We start from the raw sequence: 5,107 nt of genomic DNA, 5'->3' as shown, positions 1-5,107 counted from the left end.
GATCGTGGTCAGCTGCTGAATGGGAGACCAACAACTTTTGTGTAATTCATATTTATGATGAGGTAAAACAAATAGGCCTAAGCGCTGTACTGTTGCCTAGCTATCGTAAAAATGCAAAAAAATACAGCTGTGAATCGCGAAATTCAATCAAAGTAACATATTCGCAGCTGAAACTTTATGATAATTTGCAATCATAATCAATACAACCAAATCATCATACTGATGCTTACTGCTTTTATGGAGTAGGTCTACGGCGCGGTAGGAAGAGACCGACAGCAGCACAAGAGAGGTGATTCGCATCTCAGGCATTTACAAAAGTAGATATTCCACCTTATCACAAAATAGAATGATAGACACATTTTCTTTTTGGCAAATTAAAGACGTAATTCGGTGACAGCCAAACCTCGGTATCATCAGAACTCAGTTTTGCAAGCAACTGAACAGAACAAATTGCAGAAGTTTCAAAACACGTGTTGACAAGCTGAAGCAGCTGTACGCGATTGTTTTGATTGTCGTTAAGCGAAATGCGTATCATTGTCACATGTGTAATGCGTACGCGTAAACTTAAATCATTGTTTCACGCGCATACCGCGCGCCCTAGCGTCGACGCGCTTGACGTTGCGAGCTCACATGCGTGTCCCGCCATTGGACAACACAGAAGTCAATGCAATTCAGGCTGCAAAATGAACAAAACAAAACATCGCATGTTGACTTGAATTGGTGTTATCAGTGCTTCTGCAACATAAAATATAACGTGTTGTGTTTGTTTCTTTGTTTGTTTGTGTGTGTCAACATGGGTAGGCCTATGTTAAAAGGGTATTGGTGTTACGAGTTGCTTTTTTATACTTTTTAAAATTTTGTATTGTTTAGAGATTTCCCTACCTAAATTAAAATTTTGTGCGTGAGTGATTGTTTTTGTGTATCCTGGATGTCCATCCTTGATCCTCATTTCTTTACACTACACTAGTCAATGTTAGCATCTGCAATTCTATACTATAGCGCAGTCACATCCTTGATCTTCAAAACTTCATTTGAGCAAGTCACATCCTTGATCTTCAAAACTTTATTTGAGCCAAGTCACAGCCTTGATCCTCATTTCTTTATACTACACACTAGTCAATGTTAGCACCCGCAATTCTATACTATTATATAGCACAGTCACATCCTTGATCTTCAAAACTTGATTTGAGCCAAGTCACAAAGTCACATCCTTGATCCTCGTTTCTTTATACTACACTAGTCAATGGTAGCATCTGCAATTCTATACTATAGGGCAGTTTCATCATTGATCTTCAAAACTTGATTTGAGCCAAGTCACATCCTTGATCTTCATTTCTTTATATACTTAGCACCTGTAATTCTATACTATACCGCGACCACATCCTTGATCTTCAAAACTTGATTTGAGCAAAGTCACAGCCTTGATCCTCATTTCTTAGTCAATGTTATCATCTGCGATTTCATACCGGGGGTAGGCCCACTATACATCCTTGATCCTCATATTTTTTATTTGAGGCCCGTGACATCCTTGATCCTCATTTCTTTACACTACACTAGCCGATGTTTGCTATCTACTGAAGATAGCTCGAACCAAGTAAATCGGTTGCATTTAAGGTTTCGCGCAAGATTTGAAAAGGCGACCAGTTTACCTTGTGACTGTGACACTGAATTTGGTAAACTTACGCGAACCGGACGTGCAACCCGTGATTTGGTGTAGTTCCTAAAATGAAAAGACTAGAATCTCATCAGCACAATTTGAATAAAGTTAGTTGTATAAGATTCACCAAGAGCATAAAGTGTTGCACAATAATTTGGCTACAATTATAGAAGGTTTGAAAGAAAAGTGAGCAAGCATTCTGACACAGTCAACGCTAAACTATTATAAGTAAGCTAAAATCGGTGTTTCATATGTCTACGGCCATACCACGTTGAATACACCGGTTCTCGTCCGAACTCCGAAGTTAAGCAACGTCGGGCCCGGTTAGTACTTGGATGGGAGACCGCTTGGGAATACCGGGTGCTGTAGACTTTTGCATTCAAATTCTTCTTTTTATTTTTTGCTCGTGTTTATGTTTGTTTCCTCTGTCGCCTGTGATGTAATTTTTCTCTCTACAAAGCGACTTTGTTCAAAATATAATATCTTTTCTCAATTTCTGGAGCGTACATCTAGTGTAAAAAAATAAAAAAATAGCTATCCAAACGCCACCACATAGCACTAACATTGAGTCGATCGTGGTCAGCTGCTGAATGGGAGACCAACAACTTTTGTGTAATTCATATTATGATATGAGGTAAAACAAATAGGCCTAAGCGCTGTACTGTTGCCTAGCTATCGTAAAAATGCCAAAAAAATACAGCTGTGAATCGCGAAATTCAATCAAAGTAACATATTCGCAGCTGAAACTTTATGATAATTTGCAATCATAATCAATACAACCAAATCATCATACTGATACTTACTGCTTTTATGGAGTAGGTCTACGGCGCGTAGGAAGACCGACAGCAGCACGGACAAGAGGATTTCGCATCTCAGGCATTTGCAAGTAGATATTCCACCTTATCACAAAATAGAATGATAGACACATTTTCTTTTGGCAAATTAAAGACGTAATTCGGTGACAGCCAAACCTCGGTATCATCAGAACTCAGTTTTGCAAGCAACTGAACAGAACAAATTGCAGAAGTTTCAAAACACGTGTTGACAAGCTGAAGCAGCTGTACGCGATTGTTTTGATTGTCGTTAAGCGAAATGCGTATCATTGTCACATGTGTAATGCGTACGCGTAAACTTAAATCATTGTTTCACGCGCATACCGCGCCCTAGCGTCGACGCGCTTGACGTTGCGAGCTCACATGCGTGTATTGGACAACACGAAATCAATGCAATTCAGGCTGCAAAATGAACAAAACAAAACATCGCATGTTGACCTTAATTTGTGTTATCCGTGCTTCTGCAAAATAAAAAATATAACGTGTTGTGTTTGTTTCTTTGTTTGTTTGTGTGTCAACATGGGTAGGCCTATGTTAAAAGGGTATTGGTGTTACGAGTTGCATTTTTTATACTTTTTAAAATTTTGTATTGTTTAGAGATTTCCCTACCTAAATTAAAATTTTGTGCGTGAGTGATTGTTTTTGTGTATCCTGGATGTCCATCCTTGATCCTCATTTCTTTACACTACACTAGTCAATGTTAGCATCTGCAATTCTATACTATAGCGCAGTCACATCCTTGATCTTCAAAAATTTGAGCAAGTCACATCCTTGATCTTCAAAACTTTATTTGAGCCAAGTCACAGCCTTGATCCTCATTTCTTTATACTACACTAGTCAATGTTAGCACCCGCAATTCTATAATACTCTTATATAGCACAGTCACATCCTTGATCTTCAAACCTTGATACATCCTTGATCCTCTTTTCTCTATACTACACTAGTCAATGGTAGCATCTGCAATTCTATACTATAACGTCATCCTTGATCTTCAAATACTTTTATTTGAGATTTGAAGTCACAGCCTTGAGCAATGTATTGATCCTTTCTTTATACTACACTAGATCCTCATGGTTTACACTACACTAGTCAATTTAGCATAATTCTATACTATAGCGCAGTCACATCCTTGATCTTCAAAACTTCATTTGAGCAAGTCACATCCTTGATCTTCAAAACTTTATTTGAGCCAAGTCACAGCCTTGATCCTCATTTCTTTATAGGCCGACTACACTAGTCAATGTTAGCACCCGCAATTCTATACTATTATATAGCACAGTCACATCCTTGATCTTCAAAACTTGATTTGAGCCAAGTCACAAAGTCACATCCTTGATCCTCGTTTCTTTATACTACACTAGTCAATGGTAGCATCTGCAATTCTATACTATAGGGCAGTTTCATCATTGATCTTCAAAACTTGATTTGAGCCAAGTCACATCCTTGATCTTCATTTCTTTATATACTTAGCACCTGTAATTCTATACTATACCGCGACCACATCCTTGATCTTCAAAACTTGATTTGAGCAAAGTCACAGCCTTGATCCTCATTTCTTAGTCAATGTTATCATCTGCGATTTCATACCGGGGGTTGGCCCACTATACATCCTTGATCCTCATATTTTTATTTGAGGCCCGTGACATCCTTGATCCTCATTTCTTTACACTACACTAGCCGATGTTTGCTATCTACTGAAGATAGCTCGAACCAAGTAAATCGGTTGCATTTAAGGTTTCGCGCAAGATTTGAAAAAGACGACCAGTTTACCTTGTGACTGTGACACTGAATTTGGTAAACTTACGCGAACCGGACGTGCAACCCGTGATTTGGTGTAGTTCCTAAAAATGAAAAGACTAGAATCTCATCAGCACAATTTGAATAAAGTTAGTTGTATAAGATTCACCAAGAGCATAAAGTGTTGCACAATAATTTGGCTACAATTATAGAAGGTTTGAAAGAAAAGTGAGCAAGCATTCTGACACAGTCAACGCTAAACTATTATAAGTAAGCTAAAATCGGTGTTTCATATGTCTACGGCCATACCACGTTGAATACACCGGTTCTCGTCCGAACTCCGAAGTTAAGCAACGTCGGGCCCGGTTAGTACTTGGATGGGAGACCGCTTGGGAATACCGGGTGCTGTAGACTTTTGCATTCAAATTCTTCTTTTTTATTTTTTGCTCGTGTTTATGTTTGTTTCCTCTGTCGCCTGTGATGTAATTTTTCTCTCTACAAAGCGACTTTGTTCAAAATATGATATTTTTTCTCAATTTCTGGAGCGTACATCTAGTGTACAACAATTCAAAAATAGCTATCCAAACGCCACCACATAGCACTAACATTGAGTCGATCGTGGTCAGCTGCTGAATGGGAGACCAACAACTTTTGTGTAATTCATATTATGATATGAGGTAAAACAAATAGGCCTAAGCGCTGTACTGTTGCCTAGCTAAAGAAAAAATGCCAAAAAATACAGCTGTGAATCGCGAAATTCAATCAAAGTAACATATTCGCAGCTGAAACTTTATGATAATTTGCAATCATAATCAATACAACCAAATCATCATACTGATACTTACTGCTTTTATGGAGTAGGTCTACGGCGCGGTAGGAA

At 38.4% G+C, this 5,107-nt stretch overlaps 2 non-coding genes across 2 annotated transcripts; both read left to right on the top strand.

Annotated features, from left to right (window-relative positions):
- The first annotated feature begins 1,910 nt into the window (after nucleotides 1-1,910).
- Nucleotides 1,911-2,029, top strand: LOC140156101 (5S ribosomal RNA). Its single transcript, XR_011859468.1, has one exon. It is a non-coding gene; the product is annotated as a 5S ribosomal RNA (ribosomal RNA).
- A 2,493-nt stretch (nucleotides 2,030-4,522) lies between these two features.
- On the top strand, nucleotides 4,523-4,641 carry LOC140156100 (5S ribosomal RNA). Its single transcript, XR_011859467.1, has one exon. It is a non-coding gene; the product is annotated as a 5S ribosomal RNA (ribosomal RNA).
- Nucleotides 4,642-5,107: the final 466 nt, after the last annotated feature.

Source organism: Amphiura filiformis, chromosome 6 (genome assembly GCF_039555335.1).
Source record: "Amphiura filiformis chromosome 6, Afil_fr2py, whole genome shotgun sequence".
Taxonomy (NCBI): Eukaryota; Metazoa; Echinodermata; class Ophiuroidea; order Amphilepidida; family Amphiuridae; genus Amphiura; species Amphiura filiformis.
Note: the sequence above shows the minus strand (reverse complement) of the source record. Positions and strands in the feature narration are given on the sequence as shown.